The sequence below is a fragment of the Xyrauchen texanus genome, chromosome 18 (genome assembly GCF_025860055.1).
Source record: "Xyrauchen texanus isolate HMW12.3.18 chromosome 18, RBS_HiC_50CHRs, whole genome shotgun sequence".
Lineage (NCBI taxonomy): Eukaryota > Metazoa > Chordata > Actinopteri > Cypriniformes > Catostomidae > Xyrauchen > Xyrauchen texanus.
The window spans coordinates 18,007,798-18,024,887 of NC_068293.1; the positions used below are offsets into that span (position 1 = coordinate 18,007,798).

At 43.8% G+C, this 17,090-nt stretch overlaps 1 protein-coding gene across 1 annotated transcript in view; it reads left to right on the plus strand.

The window, feature by feature from the left end:
• Positions 1 to 17,090, plus strand: part of LOC127658855 (thrombospondin type-1 domain-containing protein 7B-like) — a 367,438-nt gene that overhangs the window by 188,885 nt on the left and 161,463 nt on the right. The gene's annotated exons all lie outside the window — the stretch shown is intronic.

A 17,090-nucleotide genomic window follows, 5' to 3' on the forward strand; every position in this document is an offset into this window, starting at 1 on the left:
CTAAGGGCAGGGCTCGAGTTGAGGGGGTGATGCAAGGGGATGCCATTCGCCTTGTTGCAAGAAATACCAAAACACACCCCTTGTAAAACCACCATCCCCCATTACCTTTCCTTTTAGATTAATTGTGTCATGTATTACTTAGAAATAATCATGCAAGTATAATATTTAATTCTCTACATTTGATAAATAACAAATACTGATCAGAATTAGATTTAGACATGTTTAGGGTTAAAGCTTTACACTTGCGCAATTTGGTAATATTCTGCCAGTGTGATGCCAGTAGTTGTGCAATCTGGCAACCTTGAGTGTGCAAGCTCTCTCTCCACTGCGAAAAGGCGCCGGTTATGAAAGCATCAGCAGCAGGTATGTCGGAGTTTAGCAACTGTCACTACTCTAATCGAGCACGTGCAGTACAATTCATGACAGTAAAGTCGTCCCTGTAGAGCAGACAGTCATAAAAACGTTGGCGATGACAGGAAGTGACATCGAATATGAGTTCTCTTACGAGAGGTTCTCTCGTATTGCGTAAGCTAGCTTACGCTACGGGAAAGATTCATCTTTTCTGAGATATCGAAGCCAAAAAATTATCCTTAATTTTGTATCCATTGTCAACGCAGTGCGGCAGCTGCAGCCTCGGGCTCGAGTGGTCACCGCCCCTTGAGCAGGCACCCAACAGACTTGACAGCTGCTTTCTACAGAGCCGCCGCAGCGCAGCACCCGCTACCCGGGCCGCTCCCTTCCTGCCGGAACTCCACGCCGAGCTTTCCAAATCATGGAACGCGCCTTTCTCGGCCAGGGTCCGATCCCACGTCTCCACCTCTCTTGCTTCGGTGGACGGCGCCACTGAGAAGGGCTACGCTTCCATCTCTCCGGTCGAGGATGCGGTAGCAGCACACATTTTGCCCGCCCTCCGCGAGATGGCGGTCTAAACCAGTGCTCCCGTCTAATGCCTGCAGAACAACTTCCGCCTGTGTTGGCCGCGCCTATTCCGCCGCCGGCCAAGCTGCATCTGCTCTGCACTCTATGGCCGTCCTACAGATCCTCCAAGCGGACCTTCTGCGGGAGTGGGATGAGGAAAGCAGGCATCCAGAGGCGGTTGCAGACATACGGAGTGCTACGGACCTCGCCCTCCAGCTACCAAAGCTGCAGCCCAAGCTATAGGGAAGTGCATGGCCGCTGACTGTGACCGAGAGACATCTGTGGCTAACGCTAGCCGACATGGGAGAAGCAGAGCGCTCTACGTTCCTCAACGCACCGCTCTCTCCATCTGGTCTCTTCGGCTCTGCGGTGAGTGGTATCATTGACCGGTTTTCAGAGGTCAAAAACCACACAAGCCATGAATCTCTTTCTGCCTCGTCGGCTAAGCTCCTCTGCAGGCCGCCCACGTGAGCCTCCTGCACGTGCCTCTTCACAGCGCCCAGCTCAACAAAGCCAGACTTCTCAGCGTAGATAGGGCGGCCGCCCTCGATCAGCGCTCAGACAGCCGCCGCGAGACCGCCGCCCCGCGGGCCTCGGACTAAATTGCGCTGAAACCTGAACAACCGAAGTCCTCCTAGCTTTGTTGACAAAGCGACGGATCAGTCCCGCTGCGGCTGGACCACCGTCAAAGCTTAGCCCCTGTCAGTCCCCTTCCTTCAGGCTACTACAGTGGTAGATTCAGCAGCCAACAAGCCGGTGTTAGCGCCGCTTGCCTGCGCTCAAGCGCCGTTTTCACGGCGACCCAAATAAATCTGGTAAAGAGCAAGCATGCCATATGTGTAGAAAATGTGCCCACAACACAGTGTTCACCTCTACACACAAGCATTACACATCCGTGTCCATACCAGAGAGCAAACATGTCTTATGTGTAGAAAATGTGCCCACAATCCAGTGTTCACCCCTACACACAAGCATTACACATCCGTGGCCCTATCACGGCACACTCACATAAAGCGGTTCTGAACCTCTCGAGTGTTAGGGTTAATAAGCGCACCCACGAATCCGTCGTGCGCCCATTCTCTGGCCGCTCTGTTACACGACCAGCCTTATGTATAGAAAATGTGCCCACAATCCAGTGTTCACCTCTACACACAAGCATTACACGTTCCGTGTCCCCATCAGAGCACACTCAAAAGCGGTTACTGAACCACTCGAGTGTTAGAGTCAATAAATGCGCTCCGCGAATACGTCGCGCGCCCATTCTCTGCCTGCTCTGTCACACGGCCAGCAAACACTTCTCTGTATGTAAGTCCCGTGCCCGTGACTATGCTTGCGTATCACTTAACAGGCGTGACTCTTTCCCCATTCACCTCAATCGGTAAGTCACTCACAGAACAGCCTGTCCATGCTGTCTGCGAGCAGTCCAGCATAAGCACAGTAAGCGCTCACACATTCTGTTCAGCGGCGTGTCGCGGCAATCAGAGCGATTTGGCCACTCACCCTCTAACATTACACTTCAAAGCGTGGGAAGATATCCAGGGATATCCGAATGGGTGTTAAACACAATAAAACAGGGCTATTTACTACAGTTCGATTGCCGTCCTCCTCAGCTTCAGACGCGGCTCGAAACTACTGTGAACACGGAAGCTTAGCGTGCATGCTTCGTTCAGAAATAACAAACCTTCTGTGCAAAAGGGCCATAGAGCGAGTGCCGCCTCCCTGAGCGAGTCGGGGTTTTACAGCCGTTATTTTCTTGTCCCCAAGAAAGACGGCGGCCTCAGACCAATATTAGATCTCAGGGTTTTGAACAAAGCGCTTGCAAAAGACCGTTCAAAATGCTTACAACCAGCAAACTCCTCGCGCATGATGCGCCAGGGGACTGGTTTATTTCTCTCGATCTGAAAGATGCATACTTTCAGATTCAGATAAATCCCTGTCACAGGCCATTCTTGAGATTACGTCTTCGGCGGCCAGGTTTATCAATACACCGTCCTTCCGTTCGGCCTGTCCTTAGCACCCGTACTTTCACGAAGTGCATGGACGCTGGCTTCGCACCCCTCGCGAGTCAGGGTTTCGCGAATTCTGAACTATTTGGACGATTGGCTGATTTTGGCACAATCACATACGGAGCTTCTGTCTCACAGGACAGTTCTCCTCAGTCATCTGAACAGTTTGGGCCTTGCAGTCAATTGGACCAAGAGCTCACTATAGCCCAGTCAGACAATTTCCTTCCTTGGAATAGAACTAGACTCATAGTGGCAATGGCGGCTCAGCTTATCTACACAGCTGCGCCGTGTGCAGCGAGTAGCCAGCGTCATTTCAGATGAACAGCCTCACACCTCTGAAGAAGTTTCAGAGAGTGCTAGGCTACATGGCCTCAGCCGCAGCAGTACTTCAACTGGGTTTACTGCGCATCGCCCGCTTCAGCATTGGCTGAACACCAGCGTCTCGCCGGGCTTGGGCCACAGGCCGCCAGCCAATCAGAGTGTCTCAGACCTGTATTTCAGCTCTGCAGCCCTGGACAGTGGCCGAGTGGTATCAGCGGGGAGTGATGATGGGAGCTGTATCTCGCCGAAAAGTCATCTCGACAGACACGTCCAACATGGGTTGGGGCGCGGTCTCGCGAGGGCTCTCCGGTTTTTGGCCTATGGTCAGTTCAGGAAAAGCTCCTTCACATAAATTGTCTGGAAATGATAGCGGTCGATGCACGCTGCGTGTGCTTCCTCCCGATCATTCAGGGTCACCACGTCCTGGTCCGCTCGGACAACAGGTCTGTGGTATCCTATCTAAACCGTCAGGGCGGTGTCAGATCCAGGAACCTCTTCCATCTGACGAAACGCATACTGAGTTGGTCCCAGCACCACCTGCGCTCGCTGAGGCGACGCGCGTGCCAGGCCACCTGAGCGGCGGCCCAGACAGACTGTCCAGAGACAATATTCCCCAGGGGAATGGTCCCTGCACGCTCAAACAGTCCAGGCGTTATGGCGCATATTCGGCAGAGCAGAGATAGACCTCTTTAGCGTCAGAAGAGAACTCTCACTGCCCAATATTTTTCTCGAGCGAGGGCAGCTGGCCCAGGACTGGCCCAACCGCCCGCTTACGCCTTCCCTCCCGTCTTGCTATTGCCACAGGTAATGCAGAGGATCAGGAAGCAGCGCCACTCGGTGCTCCTCATAGCCCACGCTGGGAGAATCAAACATGGTTCCCGGAGCTTACGCAGCTGTCACTGACAGCGCCGTGGCCCATCCCAGTGAGAGCAGATCTCCTCTCGCAAGCTCGTGGAACGATCTGGCATCCCCACCCAGAGCGCTGGGTGCTACACGCGTGGGTGATCAATGACTACCCGTCGCTTTGCCAGAAGGAGTAATAAACACCATCATACACGCTAGAGCCCCTCCACGAGAAGACTCTATGCGTCAAAATGGTCTGTGTTTTCAAAATGGTGCACCGACAGAGACCTGGACCCATGGACATGTGGGGTGTCGCCGCTGCTCGTGTTTTTACAAGAGCTGCTGGATAAGGGCAGATCCCCATCCACGCTCAAAGTGTATGCGTGGCGGCCATCGCGGCGTTACGCTGAACCCCTGCACGGCCAGTCACAGCGTAAATACTGAGCTGGTCATCCGCTTCCTCAGGGAGCTAGAAGGATGAACCCTCCGCGCCCCCATCGGTTCCTATCTGGGACCTTTCTATAGTTCTCGAAGCTATGAAAGCCCCCCCTTTCGAACCGCTTCAATCCGTGGATGTGAAACACCTCTCATTTAAAACCGTTTTTCTAACTGCCCTATCATCAGTTAAACGGGTGGGAGACCTTCACGCACTATCTGTCAGCGCTGCGTGTCTTGAGTTTGGACCAAGTGACTCCAAGGTCATTTTAAAGCCTAGACATGGCTACGTCCCCAAGGTGGTCAGTACTCCTTTCAGAGCACAGATCATTTCCTTGTCGGCGCTACCAGCATCTGATAGCGAACGCGACGCCAATCTCCTTTGCCCAGTCAGAGCACTGAGATTGTATACTGCGCGCGCCGCATCTTTCAGAAGCTCCGAGCAGCTTTTCGTTTAGTTAGGGCGCACCAAAGGTCTGCCGCCTCGAAACAGACACTGTCCAGATGGATAGTGGACGCTATTGCTGCCGCGTGCGGCGTCAAAAGACCTACCATGCCCACTAGGCATTAAGGCTCACTCCACTAGAGGCATGGCCTCCTCGTGGGCATGGTCCAGCGGGATTTCCATTCACGACATATGTGTGGCAGCGGGCTGGGCTTCCCCTCCACCTTTGTCAGATTTTACAATCTGGAAGTACCCGCTCTGCAGGCTAAACTGCTAGTGGTTTAATATGCTACAGCTCCCTGGTGAGCTGCATTAATGGGACACAGTCCACACAGACCCGGCACCGCCCGCTGTCTATGTGCTTATGTACTACACACACACTGGCCCGCACTCTTGCCGGCCAAATATTAATTCCCCACTCACAAGGGCTCCCCGGGTCCCCTTAATTCTCTGGGGCTCATGCAGTGGATGCTTGGCACGCTGCGGCATTGACAAAGGGTTCCCGTGAGCGTAAGCTAGCTTACATATCTGAGAGAACCTCTCGTGAAGAGAACGAATCGGTTACTAACGTAACCTCGGTTCTCTCTAGATGAGGAACGAGTATTGCGTAACCGGCCGTGCTTTCAGCGCCCACGGCGATTTTTCACTTCATTCAATGAAAACCAGGGTTCCAGCCTCACGAACTACGCTTATATGCACTCTAGTCACGCCCTTTTGGCGGGCTTTGATGCAGTGAGCGTCGGGCGCCTCTCATTGGATCGCGAGTTCGCCCAAGCTCGTCTATAGGCTGCAGCAGTTGCCGCATAGCAACCAATGAGCTCGCTAGCTAGCCCACTCAAGGTCTGCAGCTGCCGCACTGCGTTGACAATGGATACAAAATTAAGGATAATTTTTTGGCTTCAATATCTCAGAAAAGATGAATCTTTCTCGTAGCGTAAGCTAGCTTATGCAATACTCGTTCCCTCATCTAGAGAGAACCGAGGTTACGTTAGTAACCGATTCGTTTTCGCACATGCGCAGTACCAATCGTGTTTCCGGTACGGATCGAGTAGTGACAGCGACAATGGGTTGACTTCTCCTTCCTAGTGTTCACATGACACTTACACCACTGAAGGTTTTCAAAACAAGAGTTTCAAAAATGGCCAAGAGTACAGATAAAAAATAAAAAGAGAGAACAAAAGGTAAGTTGTTGCCTTGACAGGTGTACAGTTACAGCATTAACATGTTTTTAACTCAAACAATTTTCTGAGTTTTTCTTATAAAATGCTTTTGTGTGAAGAGCATCTTTTTGCACCACTGTTTATTCATCCGTCATAGAAACAGACTGGATTAGAAAAAAATACATGTGTGTGGCAGTGAGCGAACAATCTAGAGCAGGGCTCTTCAGCCACTTTCTTGCGTAGGCCAAATTATCCAGATGAAAACTTGGCGAGGGCAAGTTTACTTTGAAAAAACAACAACAGCATAATAATAATTTTAACATTTTACAAATTATGAAAACTGAGGAGGAACATTTAGATCTGCTAAAGCCCTCACACAATATCAACCCACATGAAAACAATGGACATAGAAATGTCATGTTTACTTAAGAATACATTTGAATTAAAAAGTTTTCTATTAAAAAGAATTGTCTTCCATTTTCTCTATAAAATATCATCATATTCAGTGAGGGGAAAATTAGTCCTGCAGATAATCATAGGGAAAAGAAGAACAAACTGAGTTGATGCTGTTCCTGATTGAACGGGCTGACTCACAGCTGTATATAAAACCAAATATAATCTGGAAATTTCCAGGTTCAGTTCCACATTATCACTTTTTGAGAGACCATGCACAGATGAGACACGCCCTTTTAACACTTCAAGAACAGTGAATAAAAGCAAACTTTCAGTGCATTTTCTTTGAACGTTCGGTTTTCATCATCGATTTATCTTTTGTTGCCTGAGATGAGCATATGTGCTGACAACTTTTCTGTAACAACTGTCTGCGGTGGTAATGTTTTACATCTGTAGATCTGACAGTACCCTACACAATGAGGCAATTTATATAAATACATTTGATTGGAAAATATGTGATCGTTTGCTCACCTAAATGGTGCGATCTATGTTTAGCAAAGCAGTGCTAACTAAACTGCAGCCAGAAAAGATTAAAAACACTCCAGTCTGGACAACTGATGAAGGCTGATGAACTGATGCACACGTAGGGCTGGGCGATAAAACTATATCGATATATATCATAATAAAGAAAATACACTATGAGCTTTTGAGGAATTTTTTATATTTACTGCGTGTCGCTCAAACACAAGCAGTTTGGCTTTCTCAGGCTGAATTTCCACTGGGGCGGACAAAATCCTCTCCAAAAGGTGCTCACAGCACTAGTAGAGAGCTTGCTCCGCACCGCTGCCAATCCTACGATCCACTTTGCGAGCATGACGCTCGGCTTTCATAGGAATGAATTGAAAACGCTCTCACCTTTGCTCGCAACGCGCTAATGGGTAGGGTCAGACTGGATGAACTTGCTAATGCTAGCTGCCTTGCTAACAATTAGGTTACGTCGGACACCGGATTGATTCCATCCGCAATGCAAGACTTCATGACAACGGTTGCGCCCTCTCGTCCTCTCTAGTGAAGAGCGCGACAGAACAACAGTGATGTGGACAACAGCTCTGATCTAAATTTTCTCTCAGGACACCCCTGAACCCACATTCAGAATAATTCCACAGTCCCGAGATCTTCTATGCCCCATACTTGGGTATCCGAATCTAAAGAAAAATATTTCATTTTAATTAGGGCTGCACGATTTGGGGGAAATGTCATATTGCGATTATTGAGGCTAATATTGCGATATGCGATTGCGATATAATAAACAAATGGTAACATGAGTCAACTTGCTTAGTTATCAAGGAAAATGCACAAATAGATTACTGATAATGCTGAAATGTGTATTTCTCAACTCAAACATACATACTAGTAACAACAACAACAACAACTATAAATGCAGTGTTTTCAAATAAAAATATTTTTACACAATTAAATAATAACATCTTTGCATTACTGCAAACTTGTTATTTTTTCAATATTACAATATTAAATAAAATAGAACAATAAATAAGAACATACACGTTTTCATGAAAATAAGATTGTCCAAACAAACAGGGACATTTAAGCAGGATGTAACATGTACTTTCTATAAACTCTTTTGAAAAGGAATCTGGATATAAAAGTGTGGTTCACTCAAACCACTAAAACTGTTGTTGTTGTTGTTGCTGTTGTGTGTTTTCTTTTTTTTTTTTTAATGACCAACTGGTATTTCCAAATCTAGTACCTCTGGCACCTCAGTGTGTGGATCATTTTCTGAAATCCCACTTTGCTAACGGTGCATCATGTCTCTTTATATCTCTGTGAAGACTTGTCATATGGCGTGACACTCGCAAACACATCTGTAATTGTGCTTTGTTTTGTTTGGCTTACTGAGCTTTTTAATGTAGTTTTAGTCAAAGAAAACTGTTGACATTTTAGTAATATTTTAGTAACATTTAGTCATATTGATATTTTAGCCACTGAACACTGTAAACATTTTTGCCATAAGAGTATTATTGATAAGCATTTGTCAATATTGTCTAACAAAACAATATATATATATATATATATATATATATATATATATATATCTATACATACATATATGTATCAACATCATAGCGATGAGGGTCAGGACCCCCTCATCTGAGGGTTGTCCCCCCTAAAATATCATTAAAATATGTGTATTGTAAATAATATAATGATATATTCTTAAAATAATTGTTTAAGAAATGAAATGATACAAATGCAAATGAGGCAACAACAAAAAAAACCTTGGTGTCCCCTTCAAAAATTGCTCTTGAGAATTGTTATGTTTATTGTCCCCCCCAACATTTTGAAGAAATTTTCGCCCCTGGGCATCAGTGTTTTTATTTAGCCTTTAGAGGCCGCTCTCATACTGTATAATGACAACACGCCCTTCCCAGCTGCTCCAGCACCGGACACAACAGGACACAATGGGGGGAAATTATCGGAATGGGTTTTTGGCAATAACCGATAGTTCCAGAAATCGTTAACAGGGCGGCCGATTAATCGGCAAAACCGATATATCGGTCACCTCTAATGTGTACTTAAGAGTGTTTTAGTAGATTTGATTGCTTTTGTAGACTAATAAAATTATAAATTCCATGACCAGTTCTTGGAAAATTTGAATGATCATACCAGCTTTCTAATAACTCTACATGCCGGTGTGTTCATGTTGACATGATCTGAACAGACTGAATGGGAATTAACTGTCAACCTCAAATTAGGTGGAGCTCCAGGTCACACCTACTGATTACATGGACCAATGACAGCAAGAAGGTGTTTAGCAGCTGTGAGAAGTTTTCCTGAAAGTTTGATACAAACGAAAAGTTACGAGTCACTGAAACAAAAACGTTTTTAGCCAGGTTTTGTTCTAAATGACATCACACACATTCGTTCTTTGATTTTGTAGAAAGCGTGCTGGGGCCTTTACTCTTTCTCTCTCTTTTTTCTCTGTCTTCCTCTCTACCTCCTCCTCACTTTATTTTCTTCAGTTCTTTCTGAACAGCATTGCATAAAATGTTACACAGATTAAGGGGTGCTCAAAAGCAGAACTATTTATTTATTTATTTATATCTTCCCTCCTCTTTAATGCAAGTGAGCAAATTAGATTTCAGTCAGGAAGATGTGGCCCTGCCAATGGTTTTTGCTCTCTTTGTGGGTTGTTAAGGTTAATTTCGACAATCTGCATGCACATTTTTATCAAGCTCTCGAGGGGCAAAATGTTCTTTTCAAACTTTCACAATTATTTGTAATACATTGTATCACAGTGGGGAAGTGGTATGATTTAGGGAGGTGGGAATCTGGAGTCATTTGATGCCTGCGGTGTGACCCACAACTCAGTGCTGTTACTGAGAGCTCCTGCATTGTTCTTTCTGCAGTTTAACTTAATACAGTTAGTGGATCAAATTGGCTAGCACCTGTTATGGTATTCCAGGAGTTTGTACAACATTCAGATGAAGAGAATAACAGCCCTTTTCAGTTAGTAAAAATGAGAATATTTGTTACTTAGTCATTTTTACTGTATAATTCATGCTATATTTTTTTTTACTCTGGAGCATTGTGAATTTACCATAACCCTTCAGTTTTATAGCACTGTTTACATTAGTGTATAAAGTTACGAAGTATAAATATCTATCTTGGCAAAATGGCATCCCTGAAGACAAAGAGTTGAATTGATTTGAGAGTGAATTTTGACTAAAATTTTGGTCTGTTCATCAAATAACTTTGTATGGCTTCATAGGACTTCAAAAATAATGCACAAGTTGTATCGATTACTTTTACTGTTTTTTGTTTGTTTATTTTTCATTCTTTATGGAGCTTGACAGACCAGAGTCACACATTTATTTAATTACAGGGCAAAAAGATGTGTAAAGATTAAAACAATAAAAAAAAAATCTGGTTATGGAGCAACAGAGTAAGTTATGACAGAATTTTCATTTTCGGGTGAAATATTCCTTAAAATATTAGACTGTTCCTCAAACAAAGCCATCGTATTGTTATCATTGTCTTTCTTCATATTTCTCTGCAACACAGAGACCCGCACTGCAAGAGGCAATAGAAATTGTAATGCACTTGCTTCAAGTGGTCAATAAATCTCTTGGATCCCCCGATGTCACTGTCAGGAACAGACAAAATACCTCCTTGGCTGTTGGAGGTTACTGGCGCTCACTGCAGTTAGTTAAATTGTGCTCAAGTGTCCTCCAACTCATTCACGCTACAGTTATCTTTAAACTCATTGAAGTCTGGGGCACATGGTTGCTTGCAGTGGTTTTTCCTAAAGCAATCTAGAAAAGCACTATAGCCAAAAACATGCTTATAACCCCCTTCGGCAGCATCTTTGCTTTGATGACTCAAGAAACTTGTCTGCTAAAGGTTGCAGGTGGAGGGCCGGATATCTTCCTTGGGGAATATCTAATATCTATGCCTCATTTGAGACAAAAAAACATCTCTCTCTCCCTCTTTCTCCGAGTGCATACACGTGGCAAGCTAGTGGTGCATGGCTGTGAAAGCGGTTGGAGTACACTAGTCTTTATTTTAAGAAAACCACCAGAGAGCGGTCTGTATAGTGCCCTAAATTTGATAGTTCTAAAAACTCACGGACATGATCCTCAACTGGACGGGCCCCTTGCTTAAGCAGAACTTGACAGCCGCTAGATACATTTTTTGGTCAGTCTTTCTGTAACAAGTCAAAAGAGAATGGATGATCTAAATGCAGTGTCTTTATTAAACAAAAGAAAACCAGGTAACTCATAACATAAAGAAACAAAACACAGGGAACAAATGTACAAATCACTGGATTAAACATGAGTAGAGTGACAAGGGAAACAGGGAAAACTTAAATACACAGAGGCAAACAATTGAATGAGGAACACCTGTGGAAACAATCAGGAAGAACCAATCATAAAATAAAACTACAAAGGACTACAAAACAAGAAAACTAACAGGAAACAAGAAAGTGTGAACTAAACAAGAATTTTGGAACAAGTTTTTGGAAGTTTCTTTTCAGATACAACATGGAGACAGTTTGTACACGACTTTTGCAACTACAGATAGCATGCATTGCTTTGAGTGCGGAGATTTAGGCCATAATTAAAAAAAAAACACACAAGGTGCACAGAGAATAATGGCACTAACAAGGATGAGAACTAACACATTTTGAACCTGAAAAGAGATCTGCATTCTCTACCCGTTGAGACCTCTCATGTTGTTCTGCCAGTTGAGTGGATTGCTTCTGGTGAGAGTTCAAAATCAGAGGTGAAGGCACTTAATCTTTCTAGGCGAGATGGTGAATCTGAAATAGGCCTAACTATGCAGGACAAAGTTGCTTCTGTTACTGAGAATGGAGATGGTACAAATGGCTATGTCTGTGTTTTGCAGTCTTATTTATTGTTTGAGAAAGAAAGAAAGTGTTGGAGAACCGATGGAAGATTGTGATAGTTGTTCGGCTTGTTGTGATAGTTGTTCAGAGTTTTTGGATCAAACCAAAGGGAAAAAGATAGATGTTCTTAAATAATTTCCTGATGCTAACAATTTTTTTTTAAAGTTGGTATTGATTGCTCAAAAAACTGTTGGCTATGATGTGATTTCCAAGCAAAAACATTTTAGTTTGAAAAACTTTCTCACTGTTGCACGCAAGGCTTGTAAAATTGACAAAATTGTTAACAATCAAGTGATTGTATTTATAAATATCTATGCTCAGAATAGAGTATAGATATAATGGATATAATTTCTTTGTTTAAAAATGATGATTTCTTAATTGTCGGTGGTGATTGGAACTGTACTCTTGATTTTTATCTGGATAGAAACAGTGAGCCGGACTTTTTATCATTTTCTCTCTTGAAAAGCATTTTTATTCAGCATTATTTTAAAGATGTGTGGAGAAATAGTGCAGCAAGACTTGAACAATTCTATATTAAGCACACAGTAAATAATAGCCATAGACTCTAAAATATTTCCATGCTGCATATCAGATGCACATAATTTTACTACAGTGAATATTACTTTGTCACAGTGTCCATCAAAGAGTCCTTACTGGAAGTTTAATGTGAAGTTATTACAAGAGAATGATTTTCAGGAACAATTGTAAATGTTTGGAGTGTCTAGGTTTCTCAAAAAGATGAATTTGACAATTTAATACAGTGGTGGGAAATAGAAAAACACAAATAAAAATCTTTTGTCAGCAGTACACTTCTTTTTCTACTGCAAAGATCAAACAAAAAAATCTTTGAAAATTAACAAGAGTTCTTTCAGATTATGTCAAATGTTCATCAGCATTCTTAAGCTTCTATAGCTGCAATGTACTGTCTGATGACATCTGATGGATCAAAGACTTCAGATTTGAGACATTTGCATAAAATCGCAGTGGACATTTTTCCAAAACTGTATAAAAGAGAAGACACGGATACTGACGACACCTCACAAATAGCAGAGGGTCCAGTTATTGAACTAATTTAAATTCACCAATAAAACACTTAGACCTAACCATAAACAAGTCTTTTTATTACTTTCTGCTATCAAAGCTTTTTTTTGTCTCTTCCAAATACATGTTTTCAATGTTTGTGCAGACCTCCCACTTTTGTACGTGGCAAACTCGTAAAATCGCCCCTCTGTGACGCTTGTGATGTTGAGGGCGATGCGGCATTTGGTGCTGAAGTTGAACGGATCGTTGAGCGACACAACTCATGTGAAATGCGTTTACAATGACGAAAGACCATTACTGAAACTCAAAATTATTATTATTTGTCTATTATTGTGGTCTTTTTTTGTTAAAGGTCATGCTCAGCAGTTTAAATGATACCTGTGACCTCACACAGTGTAGCCTGCCTATATGACTTTTTTTTTTGCATAGCTGAAATTCAAACATTACAAGTAAACACACTACTAAGACGGACAGAAAACATGGACAAGTTCTTGAAAAGGAAAACTATTGACGATGGTTAGCCTATGTGGAATAGTGGTGTGCCATATAATTTTTTTGTTGTAAAAAGTGAGCCGTGGCAGAAAAAAGGTTGGGAAACACTGTTCTAAAGAACGGAGGCCTTTAGCTATTCTAACAGCTGATTATACTTTAATAGCTAAAGTATTAGCAAATAGGCTGAAATCTGTTTTGACTGATATAATACATGAATATCAGTCTTATTGTATCCCTGAAAGAACGATCTTTGATAATATGTTTCAGCTAAGAGATATATTAGATTATTACAAACTAAATGGTTTAAATGTGGGCCTTTAATCCTTAAACCAGGAGAAGGACTTTGAGCACTAAAGGAACTACCTGAGACCAAATGGACAAGATTTATTGAGGCAGGCTTTTCTCCAAAAGGGAGTTGGAGGTCGTTGTATAAGAAGTCAATTGTAAAAAGGACAGGAGATCTTCATTGGCAGATTGTTCACTGGATAATAGCTACAAACAGACACAAGGCACATCTATATTCTTTACAAGGGGAAGAATGTCCTTTTTGTGGAGTTTCAGAAACGGTGTTTTATATATTTGTTGTCTGTTCACATTTAAAATATATTTTTGTTTTGTTAAAAATGGCAAAACTGGCAATTTGGCTGACAAGAAAAAATAAGATTCTTCTTAGTGGAGGGTTAGATCCTCTACATATGTTAAAAGGGCTTGTAAAAAGGTGATTGACTGTGGAGTATACTTACTATGAGTTAAAGAATAATATATTTTTCTCTCAGGCTCCCCAGCCAGAATGAGGGAGGAATGTGGCAGGGCCGGGTCGTGATCATACACACCCGGTCCCGTATTAGGCTAATCAAGCCTCAGAGAGGGATAAAAGTCGACCTTTATCCCTCTCGGAGGCTTGATAAGCCTAATACTGGACCGGGTGTGTATGATCATGACCCGGCCCTGCCCTCCGCCCTGCCACAGAGAGGTTTTGACATGTTAATATGATATGGTGTAATAATGGATGTTATTTCAGTATATTTTTTTGTTATTGTTTTGAGGTGTGTTTTTATCTTTTTTTGGTTTATTTTATAATGTATTATTTATATGATCTTTTTGGTTTTATTGTATATAAAAGAGGATTTAAAGGTCAAAGTCTCTCTCTCTCTCTCTCTCTCTCTCTCTCTCTAATTTTTGGACTGTTGACATGGATGCAGTTACAGAAGGGGGAAATAAGTGGATAACAAATCTGCCTCTGGGTTGTTATTGCCTAACTGTCTGTTTGGAAGTGAGTGACAGGGTTCAACAGAAATAATGATGCCGCCTTGTCAGACCTGAAGTTGTTCACTCATAGCAATGTTTTGACACCACTACCCGACTTCTTTTTTTGGGAAATTGATCTGTCATAGTAAGCTGCATAAGAGGTTTGTGTGTGTCTGTTGTGTTGGAGATGTTTTTTTTAGGGTTTAATCTTTATATGAACATTTTGTGTAATCCCAGAGAACAGAATGGAATGATTAAGGTCTCTCTATCATGCATGAAATGAGAGTTTTCCTCTCACCAACTTCAGAAGACAGCCTAGCTCTCTCTTTCTCTTCTGTACAAAGTGATACATTTTGATAGCTCAATGGCATCCAATAAATTAAATGGCCTTTGGTTTCTTTCTCACAAATACTGCTTCCTGTTCAAATCTTGTCCTTCTTGTAGTCAAAAGGGAACAAATTCTGCTCAGCAGATCAAGCAGTCATTACTGAATTTAGTTCATCTTTTTGATGATTGAAGAGTGCAATCGTTTTCAAAATAACAGTATTTTCTTGATTTTGAGGGTTTGTAGTGTCGTCATATTTTTATTGTTTAAGACGATGTTGTGTTCATCATGCATAATAAAGTCTAAATTGCCCACTCTATATTTATGTTTCCCATTAGAGTGATTAAAGACAAAAGGGAGGATGAATTGCAACTGTTGATCCCTTATTTGGAGATAAAATTCATTTTGTCTTCATCAAAGTTGCATAAAAAAGATTTAAGCACTGCATATGAGTGTTGATAATGAGAGACCACATAATAATAATGATTTACTCTTCTAACACTGAGTTCTGTGGCAATTGTTTTGAATGGGTTATTCTACCTCAAGGTTTTCACTTTGTATTTAACCGTTTAACCGTTAAACGGTTAACTTATATGGGTTTTTCATAGGCCAATGCTGATACTTCGAGAGCATGATAGCCGAAGCCCAACACTGACTATACATACTTTAATGTAATATAACAAAAGGAGCACCAAACCAGCATAAACCAGCTTGGACCAGCATGGAAATCTATGCTGTTCTAAAGGGGGTTTCCACACTGAACGTGTGGAGGGTGGGGCCGGGTCGGGATTTTACACACCTGGTCCATTATCAGGCTAATCAAGCCTCCGAGAGGGATAAAGGCCAACTGCGGAAGGAGGGATAAAGGTCGACTGCAGAGGATCGTGCGGGAGAGAGAGATCGTTTACGGACATGTCCGTCGTGTGTGTTTGTGTCTTCTTTTAAGTTTATTATTAAACCATTATTTATATCATCAAGCCGGTTCTCGCCTCCTCCTTTCCATTGAATACGTTACACTGGTGCCGAAGCTCGGGAAGGAGGAGGGATACGCCGTAGTAGCGTTCTTGCCACTACCGTCCACCCCGACGGAGCAGCCGCGGCCATCTGCGGGGGACGAGGAGCCCAGCCGCCTGAAAGAGGACGATGGCCGCCGACCGCGAGGGGAGAAGGGGCTCCTAACCGACCGCCTGGAGCAGTCAGGGCCGCTGCCAGGGGCAGAGGAGTTCCCTACCAGCCGCTGAAACGCGGCGGGGTTTAAGACCGCCGACCGCGAGTGGGGAGGGGCTCACTGCCGACTGCCTGGAGCGAGAGAACTGCTGCCAGGGACGGAGGAGACCCCTTCTATTCCCCGAGAAGGCGGCGGGGCGTTCCGTTTGCCAGGGGCTGGAGGCCTGCCTCTGATCCGCCCAGAGAGGCTCGGCTGTCGTCCGATAGAGGGTGGAGGAGTGGCCGAGGAACAAGCTGCGGCGTATCGGAGAACTGGCGAATAAGAGGTTTTTTTTTCCATCTCTCTCTCCTCTCTCTCTCACACTGTCGCTCTGCGTTGGCCTTTTCCCTCTTTTAAATTTTACAGTTTTTGGGGGGGGGGGGGTACTACACTGTTACAGGAAGTACCCCCCCATTTTAATTATTTCTGTTTCCCTCACCTTGTCCCCTCCCTCGTCCAGGTAGATGGGGATGACCTGCCGGCAGACTAGACTTAAAGCACGCCCTCCCCCAGGGAAAGGAACGAGGGGGGGGGCTCCCCAACCTGAGAGAACGAGGGAGGAATGTGGCAGGGCGGAGGGCGGGGCCGGGTTGTGATCCTACACACCCGGTCCCGTATTAGGCTAATTAAGCCTCCTAGGGATAAAGGTCGACTGCAGAGGATCGTGCAGGAGAGAGAGATCATTTGCAGTCGACATTTATCCCTCGGATGCTTAATTAGCCTAATACAGGACCGGGTGTGTAGGATCACGACCCGGCCCGCCCTCTGCCCTGCCACATCAAGTTAATGGATATTTCTCTTTTGAAGCTCCAAAAATCACAGACAGTC